Here is an 11,544-nt window from a genome sequence, read left to right on the forward strand (position 1 = left end):
GATGATCCGAGGGCTGGAGCACCTCTCCTATGAGGAGAGGCTGAGAGACTTGGGGCTGCTCAGCCTGGAGAAGAGAAGGCTCCGGGGAGATCTTATTGCGGCCTTCCAGTCCCTAAAGGGGGCCTACAGGAGAGCTGGGGAAGGACTTTTTACTAGGGCATGTAGTGACAGGACGAGGGGGAATGGCTATAAACTGGAAGAGGGCAGGTTTAGATTAAACATTAGGAAGAAGTTTTTCACTTTAAGGGTGGTGAGGCACTGGAACAGGCTGCCCAGAGAGGTTGTTGAGGCCCCATCCCTGGAGGTGTTCAAGGCTAGGCTGGACGTGGCCTTGGGCAACCTGGTCTAGTTGGAGGTGTCTCTGCCCATGGCAGGGAGGTTGGAACTCGATGATCTTCAAGGTCCTTTCCAACCTAAACCATTCTATGATTCTAACACAACAGGCAGTGCCATGTGTTAGAGGCAATACAGAGCCACATGAGTATGGGAGCTCAGAGAATAATGCTATCAACTGACACTATTGCACCCCTGAAAACATCTGCCCACCTAATGACCCAAACCTGCTCAAACTGAGCAGGGAAAGTTGCTCTGGCTGTACACTTCAGGGCCTTGGCAGCAAAGCTGAAAGTTGGTTTATATCTCCAGGACTGAATTCAAGCCCAGCTTCCATTGAGTTGTGCTTGCTGACACTGGGTTCAATCTGGTTTAAGCAGCCTTCGGAGCCAAAACAGGAGACTGCTGAGGAAGTAAGGGAAATGAGAGGTCTGTCCTCTAGAGCCAACATTGTTTGTCCAAAGTCAGAAGATAATTGCTTGTTTCAAGAAGGAGTGATGCTGAGTGCAGTTCCATCAGGAGTTGTGAGACTTCAGTCATACAGCAGTGTGGCAGTCGAGCAAAGCAGTTGATGAGGAGGGTGCAGTGAAGGTCAGGAGAACCCTTTAGACTCAGTTGCTATATCCTCCTTGGAGTCACCATAGAATTTGAGAGGCAAGCCCTAAGGAGCAGACACCATATTGAGTCTGAGAAAACAGCAGGCAGTACAGCAGCTCACAGCCAAGTGTTGCACGTCAGCCACCCACTAGAAATGGGTTGCACTATGCTGTTTTACTTGGAAGGACTGAGAAATTCTCTGGCAGCAGATACACCTGCTTTGTGGCTGCTCGTGTCAGTGAAACAGCCAAAGAAACTGTCCAGGATCCAAGAATAAGCCTTGAGATGGCAACTCTTGGCAACATAACTACAAATAGTTTGAGAGGCCTCTCCACACTGTTTAGATGTCACCCACAGCCAAAATAAAGAAGAGACAGGCTATGTCAGACCCCAGTACTTTAGAGGAGAGCAGCATTCTGCCAAAAATCAAAGACAACAAAATCATAATCCACAGAGGCATAACAGAAGACAGCAATGGATGGGCAACTGGTCTCAACAAAGACTTTGTGGTACTCCCAACTACAGGGAATTATCTAGCAGGAAGGTCCGTGGCTTGGTGAGGAGGCTGTGATGTGCCAGGCTGCTGCTAGCTCTAGTTAATCCTGGGTACCAGAAGGGCCTCACACTGCTCTTATTACTGAGGTTGCACTGACTGACACCGGCATTACTCAGGTTTGCAGCTGAAGCTGGATGCGTGGCTGTAAAAAGTCCACAACAGACACAAGGCACCCAGACAAATGCCTGGCAATGAAAGTTTTCCTAACAACATCACAGGTCTTGGTCTGCAGAGAAGCAGGCTCTAACTCATAGCTGTCAATAGCTGCAGGAGCAAGAGCTGAGGGAAGCTCAGTCCTGAACCCATCAGCCCCCTCAACTGTTACTTCTTCATTGGCTCTGAACTGAAAGATGGTCTTTCCTCCTGCCTCAAGTCTTCCCAATAGCCAGAGCCATCCAATTAAAGGTCTATCAGAGCAGGAGCAGACTTGTCCTGATCAGTAATGTCAGGGCTGAGGCCTTCTTAAATGCAGGCAAGGAAAAATAATACCAGCTGTTTTAACTCCAGTGATCTCCAGTATTGGTAGCTACATGAGGAGGAAGGCACAAGGTATAAAAACAGATGGAAAGAAAGTTGTTAAGAATTAAAATCACAGGAATGAAGCAGGATTTCGTAAGTAATTAATTTGCATCTAGTATTTGTTGCCACACTGCGGAATCACTACTTTAATCAAGACTGTTTTCCCTGCACTGTTTACAATTTAATAGAAGGGAGAGATTTGCTGAGCACAAGTCAAACAGCTTCCAGTTCCAGATGGGAGACAGAAATCCAGCTCAGAAAAGCTCCTGGGGTACAAATGAGAGCATATGGAAGATGTGCTCTGGACCGTACAGGAAAGTTCCCACATTCAAATGTGCCCATAGAGTCATGACTTTTTATACCTGGTAGTGCTGCAGAAAGAGTTACTTCGAAGAAGCAATCTTCTCTGTCCACTCTAAATACCACACGAAGTACAGTGATCTTCGCAATTTTCAGAAGACCAATTCCACAGATTAAAAAACCCCAAGTGTTCAGAAATTAATGAATCAAAACTTAAAGGAATAGTATGAAATTGTAGCAGCTGTAGATTTTTATGCTGTTACTTCAGAGCAATTGGGAGCTTTTTTGTCAAGTTTTGATGTGGGTAGGGGAGAAAGCTGGAAAAGGAGGGCAATGTCTTAATTTTCAAAATGTTAGAATACAGGTCACATTTGTCCAACTTTCCACTCAAAAATCAGGACAGGGCAGTGACAAAACAGCACATTGAGAGGGAAAGGAAGAAGCAGCAAGCTAACCCAAAGGTACAATTTTTATCTAGATTGCTGCAAACACACAGAAAAAGCTTAAGTTAATCAGTGTCTACTGATTAAAAACAAAAGCCAAAACCTGCCATGGCTACACACTGGTTTGCTCTTATGATGACCTTTCTGGTTGGGTATCTCATTCCTTCAATATAGAATAGCTCAGATTTTGTCCTGCCTTCCCATTCTGACCCACTGTTAAAGAATAATCCAGACTCTCCAGTCTCCAGTATTACTGATACTCACTTTGCTTTATTGAGCCCCTTCTGATTTTTCCATTAAAAAAAGAGGAAGACACTGATAAAATTAAGGGATCTCTCCATTTCAGGGCACAGGGCATCTATTCTTCCCATGTGGAAAAGTCTATCAGTTTCCCAATGTTATTTTTCATAAAGGCAGCCTGTTTTTTTCTGAAGTATTGTTATAGTCGCTTAAGGCGTTGCTAGGAAGCCTTCTTCCCAGAGCCTGATTGCTGGTCCATAGCAGAGCAGAATGTTAGGAAAGACCATCAGGAGGAAGGACTATGATAAATGCAAGAAGATTGGTTGATTAATATCAGCTTGATCCTAAATCCATCTTTTTTTACTAAATGAGGGACTGCGTATTTGAAAAAAAAAAACCACAACAAACAACTGGATACATTCAGGAGGACAAAAATTAAATGCTAAAGGAGTAATCAAACAGCACAGCTCTCTGGGTGCTTCAGACAGTAGGCTATTTTTAGTCATCTGTTTCCTAACTGAAATGCCGAGGGAGAGGGAGAGGCTGTGATACCAGGATTTTTAGAAGCATCTGTGAAGCATTCCTGTTCTGCAGTGCAGCAGCAGCTGTTTGTACAGACATAGCTGGCCCCGATTTCCACTGGCTGTCTGCGGCGCAGACCCATCTCAGCCAGCGCAACTGCTCATTCTGCTTCTGGGGGCGACACCGCAAAGTGGCCAAACTCTGCCACAGGTCCACAGCTCATCGCACCTGGCCAGGCTTGTGGACGGCTAACTGCGTGATGGCCAAACCTGCATGAGCCATGCTCACACGCCAGTCACACTGTGAGTGAGGTGAGGCAGAGCAGCCCAAGGAACCAGGGACGGGAGGGTAGCTGAAGTTGTAGCTACCCTGTTCAGCAAGACTGAGACTTTCACGCCATCCTTCCGTGCCACCCATACCGCTTTGACTGAAGTTAGACCTATCCTTGATAATTACGTGGCCATCACAGCTGAGAAGCTCAGAGTGGCACAGCTAGTCTGGCGTTAAATTGTCACTGTCAAGTACCAATAGCCATATAGCTGTGGTATCCAACAGCCATCAGTATAATGCAGAAGAGCAATTTAGTAATCCACGAGCGGAGACACCCTGAAGAGGTCAGTGCGTTCAAGGGGGTGAAATTCCATGCACCACCTCCCATCTTCCCACTGCTACTAATAACCTCTCGTTAGAGAAGTCTTCATGCTGATGTTAAATGTCACTCTACACCCTGTCTCAGACTAATTACTTACAGAACATTTTTTCTCGGTGGCACCCATGGCCCTCTTATTTATCCATACCATGTACGAGAAGGCAATAGAACCATCTGTGTAATGCATAGGGAGGAAAAATATGAAGCATGCAGAAACTCCTCTTGCAAGGCTGCCGTTCTCAAACTCCTTCACGACCCTTCAAGCTCAGCTACTCCAGGTTACAGTCAGCCTTTCCCTTTCTCTGATAAAGGGGATTTTGCTAATTTTTTGACATTGAGTCTTCATCCTGCAGCCACAGTGCCTGGTGAGTTGTCGAAGAACATTACTGGACTGCAGATATTTTTTCCCTTCTTCCTTGCCACAACCCAATTCATCCTACCTTTTGGTGCAAGCCAGGTGCATTAAGCAGACATTCATGGTTTTCAGATGTTTTGGGGAAGAGTCAACCTGGCAGCAAGGTTATAGTGGAGAGAGATTTGCCTCTTCCACTTTTTCTGCTTCTGCATAACCCACTGCCTAAAGGGTCAGTGTCACATTGCCCATGGGACCAAACATACACAGGGCAAAATAAATCCTTTGTGTCTTTCCCACAGCGTTGACACTCACTGATCCAGAGCGCTGCCCTGTCTGAGAGCGGGGGAAGGCCTCTGCTGGTCTTTGACTGGTAATGACGCTGGACCCCTTCGCAGGACCCACAAGGCACAACGTGTCACTGACTTTCACCCCAGCCCTGGGGAGTTCTGGCTGTGCCTGCAGGTAAAGTCCAAGCCTTTCAGAAAGAGGAAAAATGTGCTAGCTGCTGAAGTTTCTTTGATGGGCAGCCTTCATCTTAGACAGTTGGTTCTGTTTTGGACAGATTTCAGGACACTGGAAGAGCTTAAGGAGCTCTATGTATGGAATTGACCAGCTTGATCTCCCTTGAGCGTCTCAGTTTGGGTCCATTTGAACAATGCTATTTATGTTTCATTAATAGTGGGGACTTTTTGTTCTGTGCCTGCTCAAAAAAGGACAGAAACTGCTACAGTGAGTTAAAAAAAGAGGAAGAAGAAAAAAAAAAAAAAAGGAGAAAGAGTCAGCATGTGCATTTTAAGAGGTTTATTAATAACTAACACCGATGGTGCCACCTCCTGCTGATACAATCATTGTTAAGCATGTGCTCCTGAGGTGGTTAGAAATCCACACTGGAAGTCTTGACATTAGAAGCAACCAGTCTTTTCTTTCTTCCCCTTTTAAAGAAGTTAACTTATTCTCTGTCTCCTTCCTGCTCACCCAGTTCTGTTTGGCTGTTTTTTCCTCAGCCTGGATACGCAGACTGGTTGCAGAAGCAGGAGAGGAAAGTCAGAGGGATGGGTGTTGCAGGTCCGGGGGAAGGCAGCAGCCGCCTTACCTTTAGTTTAATTGGTGCTACTTAGTTTCATAATCAGAATGAGCTTCTTTTCCCAACTGAAAGACAACAGACAATTATAGAGAGCGTAACCTTTCATTTTAATTTCAGCCACATTTACAAATCTGAGACGAATGAAAGTTCCAGTGAAAACACCCTGACAGTGAACTTTCAGAGCTTTCATTCAGCTTCCGGCACTGGTGTAGCCCACAGAATTGGCAGTGTGAAGACCAGGTTCTTTGCAGATTGCCCCAAACTGAGGACCAAATCCTGACAACTTCTGAGCACTAAACTCCCAGGAGCTTGTCCCCTACCAAGACTTCACTGGAACAACTCAAGACCAACTCCTGAGACATGAACCTTCGTAACATTGCTATCCTCATGTTTGACACACAGAAGGAAAGGAAGAGCCAAAGATAAAAAAATTAAATCAGTGCAATAAATAGTGGGACTTGGATTCCCAAGAGAGGTTAAAGCCTGCAGAAGTTTGGGATTGCTTAATTTCTATCAGGCAGATGCAAGTAAGATGTCTCAAGCTTTTGTTCTGCTCATTAGAAGGCTGAGCAAAACTTCCCTGAAGACAAAGGAGGTGGTAGCAGAAAAAGAATTGCAATTTAATTTCAAAAAAAATCAACATTTTCTGCCCATGACTTCATCAACACTGATTGTTCTCTTGCTCTGCATTTGGTTTGATCAAGATAACTTCACTGACTACCACTTGCTCAGACAAGTGCATTACAGAATTTAGACTGCTGTAACTAAATGCTAACTGATTAGCACTGCTTTCATTTCCAACAGGAAGTAAACGTCAAAGGCATCTTGAATAGCTTGAGGTATATCTTTTCTATCAATATAAATCAACATCTAATGAACAACAACATGAAAAAGAAATCAGCCTAAGAGTTCGGACATGTTACCAGAAACATCCCGTTTTCCTTTCAGCTGTCAGCAGGTGGGACAGACTAATGAGACATTGGTTTTCCTTGTCAAGCTCACTACATTTTCCAGCCCCCTCCCTTTTTCATTGCACTTTGTCTCTTTTAAAATAATCTGCTCACATGGAGGAACACTACGTGGTATGTCAGGTATAAACAGCCAAGACATGGCAGGTGAGCTGAGCAGAGCACTAGACAGCAGTCCGTTCCGGGTACCCTCACAGGGTTTACTCCACAAAGAGCAGCCGGTGCCAGACCAGTGATGCCGAGTTGTTGATGGCCTCACAGCAGCCTTCAGCTGGGCCAGAAGATCAGCCTTCTGCTGCGTTAGCCCACAGACCCACTCAGCCCGAAGCTGCCACCACTGTGGCATGGAGGGCAGGGGATGGGGCAGACACCTTTCGTTACAGCCATGGCACTGTAAAACACCAGCCACAAAACAGCACTGCTCTGTCGCTGTTGTTGAATTTCCAGTTCAAACACAGGTGGTAGAGAGACCCTGTACCGTTACTAATCACACACAGCCCTCGCTGAAGGACTTCTGCGACTACAAGGGTAATGAAGGGCTGTTGACTGGTAGAGTGGGGAATCTATTGACAGCCATTTCACTCATAAAATGACCTAAGTCATAGCCTTTCCTTGCCTCCGAGCCTATTAAATCTTATTGTTGCTTAACCTCTGACACGTGCACAAACAGGAAGCCAAAACCTTTCTAAAAAGAGGCAATAGGACACCCACCCTTCCTCCCTCTCTCAGCTCCTGTCTAAATCTTCCACAAGTATTAAGCCCAATTTACAGTACACAGTGACCGGGCTGAGAAAAGCCAAAGGGCTCAGCAGGCAAGAGCATCCGTCAGCTTTCAGTCCTGCAGGTTTATTCCTCTACAGCAGAGTGCTGTTATACTCTGATCCTGCCCTTTGTGTAGGGGCTGCATCCACTCCCAACCATGTAGACTGACTCAAGGTCAGGTTTACGTAGTGGGGTTATGAGAAACAACACTGAAACAATCCTTAAGGGAACTAGACAAAGACACCAGTGATGTTCAGTCCCTACGGATTTTAGTGGAAGTCCAAAGGACTAGCAAGCGGTTCCAAAAGTCACCAGAGTCAGCCAGGTTCTGGCGCCACAGAGGGAAGTTTCAGGTACCAGTCAGAGGGTGGAGGACGAGTGCTTAATGCGTAAGGAAAGGTTATGATTCTCAGTATATACAAAGTGCCATTAAAAAAAATATCTGTATATCTAAGTCTTGAGAAAACGTTCCTCCCTGTATTAAACAGATCATGACTGAGAGCTACTGAGACATAACTCATTCTCCCTCATTACTCCCGTGCCCTCTTCCCCCATCTCTCGCACTAATCCAACGGTCTGGTGCGCCGCGTGTTCCCCGTGGGCAGTCTGCCCGCACCGACCTCCAGAGACCTGTCCTGCTCCAGAAACGAGCTCGGAACGGGGCCCAGTTGCACTCCTCCAGCGGGTGCTCGGCAGCTTTCCCGGCCCCAGACAGAGCCGCAGAGTATTCCTGCAACACCTTCTGCAAAGCGGGGCGGAAGCAGTGAGTGCGGCTCCGCACGGCCCCGCACAGCCCCGGGCTGTGGCTTTCCCACGCGGGTTACCTTCTCATGTGGGCTCAGACTGGTAACACCAGAGCCACTGCAGCCGTGGCCAGTCCAACCCAGCCGGCTCCTTTGCTCCCGCACAGGACCAGGGGCTCTTGCCTCCCACAGCCCCGAGATTGCTTCCTCCTGGCCCTGTGAGCCACCACCCACCGCACCAGCTCTCGGGCATCGCTCGCAGCATGTACCCCAGTTTGTCAGGGTGACCCCATCTCGTGTGCCTGCCTCTGGCACAGCTAGACTGAACATGCAAATCCCCTCTGAGGGAACATGGGGCAAAAGGAAAGCACTGACTACAACCTGGATGCTGTGGGACCATAGTCTCTTTTTTAAAGCTGGGATCTATAGCTAGATTTACACGTATATATGTGGTACAGTAGGAATTTGACTGAAGGAAAACTCATGTAGCTCATGAATTAGCTCTGAATTCAGCAATTTTTACACCCATGCCTACATAATTACTTTAAAAGTTATGCATGTCCAAAAACATCCCAGCAAATGAGGGGGCTGCTTAAAAGAACATTTAAAACCAAAAAGTAAATATATTAAAAATCAATCCTTGGAAAACACTGCTCAGCAGCAGTGACTGAGTTTATTCCGTGAAAAGAGACATCTTCCTACAGCAAAAAGAATAAAGAAAACAACCAGCAAAGAAAGACCTTGTTTCCACAAAATGAGTGGAAGCAAGGATTGAACTTTGAACACTGGGTTACGTTTCCTTCTGTGCAGGATAATGCCTGCAATTTACAATGAAATTGTTTGGCATTCCTTCCAGCCATTCTCAGTGAGGTATGTCAGCAGGCTGACTCTGCCAGATGGGGCTCTGTGCCACATCAGTACCGTGGCAGCAGCCAGGCATGTCCCTCGCTGCGCCAGGAGCTGTGCATCGCGGCCTCTGCTGTGCAAGAGACTACAAGCAGGCACAACACACAGGTGAAGCACAAGGAAACAGGTGATAAATGACCAGTTGAGACCACTGTCCTCCAGCCTGCTGCTTTTCACTCAGACCAGACTGCCGTCCTGAAACGTCAGTGCAAGCTAGTGCTTCCAGGATGCTGCAAGAGCGAATGTGGGGTCTTCTGAGGAAAAATGTACTTAAAAACTATTATGTTCTTCCAGGACATACCATGAGCAGATACGCTGAAGCAGATCTTCTATTTGGCTGATAATTGACTGATGTACATCATGAACAGAATCCCTTTTCCTATTGCTGGTGGATCAGTTCTCAAAAAAACCCAAACCAAAAACCCACCTCTTTTTCCTAGTGGAAGAAAGTAGTCCATAGAGAAGCAAGATGTGCAGAAAGTTGGCCTCCAGTAGTAACGTGGAGACAAAGCAAGACAAAGAGAAGAAAGGAGCTCAGTTATGCTCTTACATTGACATTAATGGAAGTTGAATTAGGTCCAGCATTAGTAGAGAGAAGTAGCTCTCCAAAGCACTGGTAGAGCAAACACTGTTGCCATAACTACCTCACTCCCAGAAGCACGCCGGTTTAAATTCTACAGTTAAATATTTACAGAGTAGATTGGATGTTTGCAGGAGGTGCTCAGAGAATGCGAATGTGCAGTTCTGTCTTCAGGGTCCTCACGGAGGATTTCCAGAGTGACCCCTCTCTCCCCGTGCCATCGCACCCTCCGCACCCGGTTACCTCTGCGGGAGGAGCACGGCTGCCCCAGGAGGGGGGACAAGCCAGAGCAGAGGTACCGATGGCACAGGCTGGGAAGTGACCACACCAGCAGGACACAGACCCACAGCACCTGCGCATGGCAGGACGGTGACAGTCACAGGTCCCACCGACAGCCCCGGCATCACCACGCAAGGCGACGAGTCGCAGCCATGGTCAAGTGAGTCTGGATGAGCGGGGGGACATGGGTGTACCTGTGGCACAGCTTCGCCAAGGACCAAGGACTGGCCTGGCTACGAGGGAGGCTTGTGGCCACGGGCAGAGGTCCCAGTCAGGCTAGTTAGGGCAATTAGTGCCTCTTGGTGCACCCACCATATGGCACTGCCCTCACACTAAATGGCTCTGACATACTTCTACCAGATACCACCTACATCACTACGAACCCCTCTGTAAACTTTAATTCTACTTCAGCTATACATAACTGAAACAATTTATATTTGTCGGAGTTGTCCACATGTCTCTAGAACCACTGAATTCTTTCATCTTGTTTTTGCTTCATCCTTCTCACAGCTCTGACATTGAAGAAACCTGCACATAAAGAATCAAGAAAAAAACAGGCCTGCAAAGATCTTGCAATGAAACCTAGTCCAGATCCATGGAAGTGGATCCTCTGCAATACCAGCTAGAACAGTATGTTTTGGATATCTAACCTGTTCCTAAAGACGTTCAGCAATGAGAAACAGCACAGTCTCCAAGAAAATGTATTCTTCACTATCTATACCATTAAAATATGAAACTGTTTCTGGTACGCCCCTGTGATTTAGTAGGGACTCAAATGCATGACAGTGCTTTAAATAAGTGCATAGGCAGTTAATGTGGCTCATTAGATGTATGTTTAACAATTGCAGTGGTATTATGGCTGCACTTTTCAGCCCCATACACAGTTTCTATCAACACACTGTGACAAGAGTTGCGCACATGCATAACATTTATCCAGCTTGATGCTGATTTGTCCCTTAGGAACAATGACATACAGAGTCACTTTAAGATTAATCCCTACAATTACAAAATTTTTCAGGGTAGAAACTTCACAACTGTCTACCTTGCATGTGTAAACAATGCATTACAAAATCCTTCAGATAAGTTCCTTCGGAAGACTGAAGAGTGTGAAGTCAAGGATCCCACCTAAAGCCTTCACTCTCCTCACATTTCTGTTCCAAGAAGGCACCCAAATGACACAAATTGCTCATCCAGCATAAAAGTTCACTTTGGCACCATCAGTCAGAGGACACAATTCACAACACCATGGGATTTAAGTGTGTTTACTTCAACAGATGACCATGTTATTTCAAGGCATATGGTAGTCTGACTCTTGTAATGTTGTCGGGTACTCCCCTGCGTGTCGGGTGCTGACTATTCCAAATGGTTTCAGATGGAATTTTTCTTACATTAAAACTATGTTCAGTCCCAAGAAAAAGTGTTGTTTATTAAAAAATAAAACATCTTGAAAATACTTTCACAAGCATATATACACGTACATAGAGGCACTCTGGCTTTAATCTTTTGGACTTAAAACCAGGGTTATCTCTATAATGATAGAAGTGTTTAGTGTTTTAAATTACAGAAATCATACATCAGCAGTAACATTTACATCCTTACATTTGGTGTAAATTACAAGACAAACAAAACAGTAAACCAGGCTTCAATAAAAACAGAACTAATTTAAAAATGGGTGTTCTAATTAAAGGAAATATAAATAATCTCAGAA

Source organism: Charadrius vociferus, unplaced genomic scaffold, assembly GCF_000708025.1.
Source record: "Charadrius vociferus isolate BGI_N301 unplaced genomic scaffold, ASM70802v2 scaffold323, whole genome shotgun sequence".
Taxonomy (NCBI): domain Eukaryota; kingdom Metazoa; phylum Chordata; class Aves; order Charadriiformes; family Charadriidae; genus Charadrius; species Charadrius vociferus.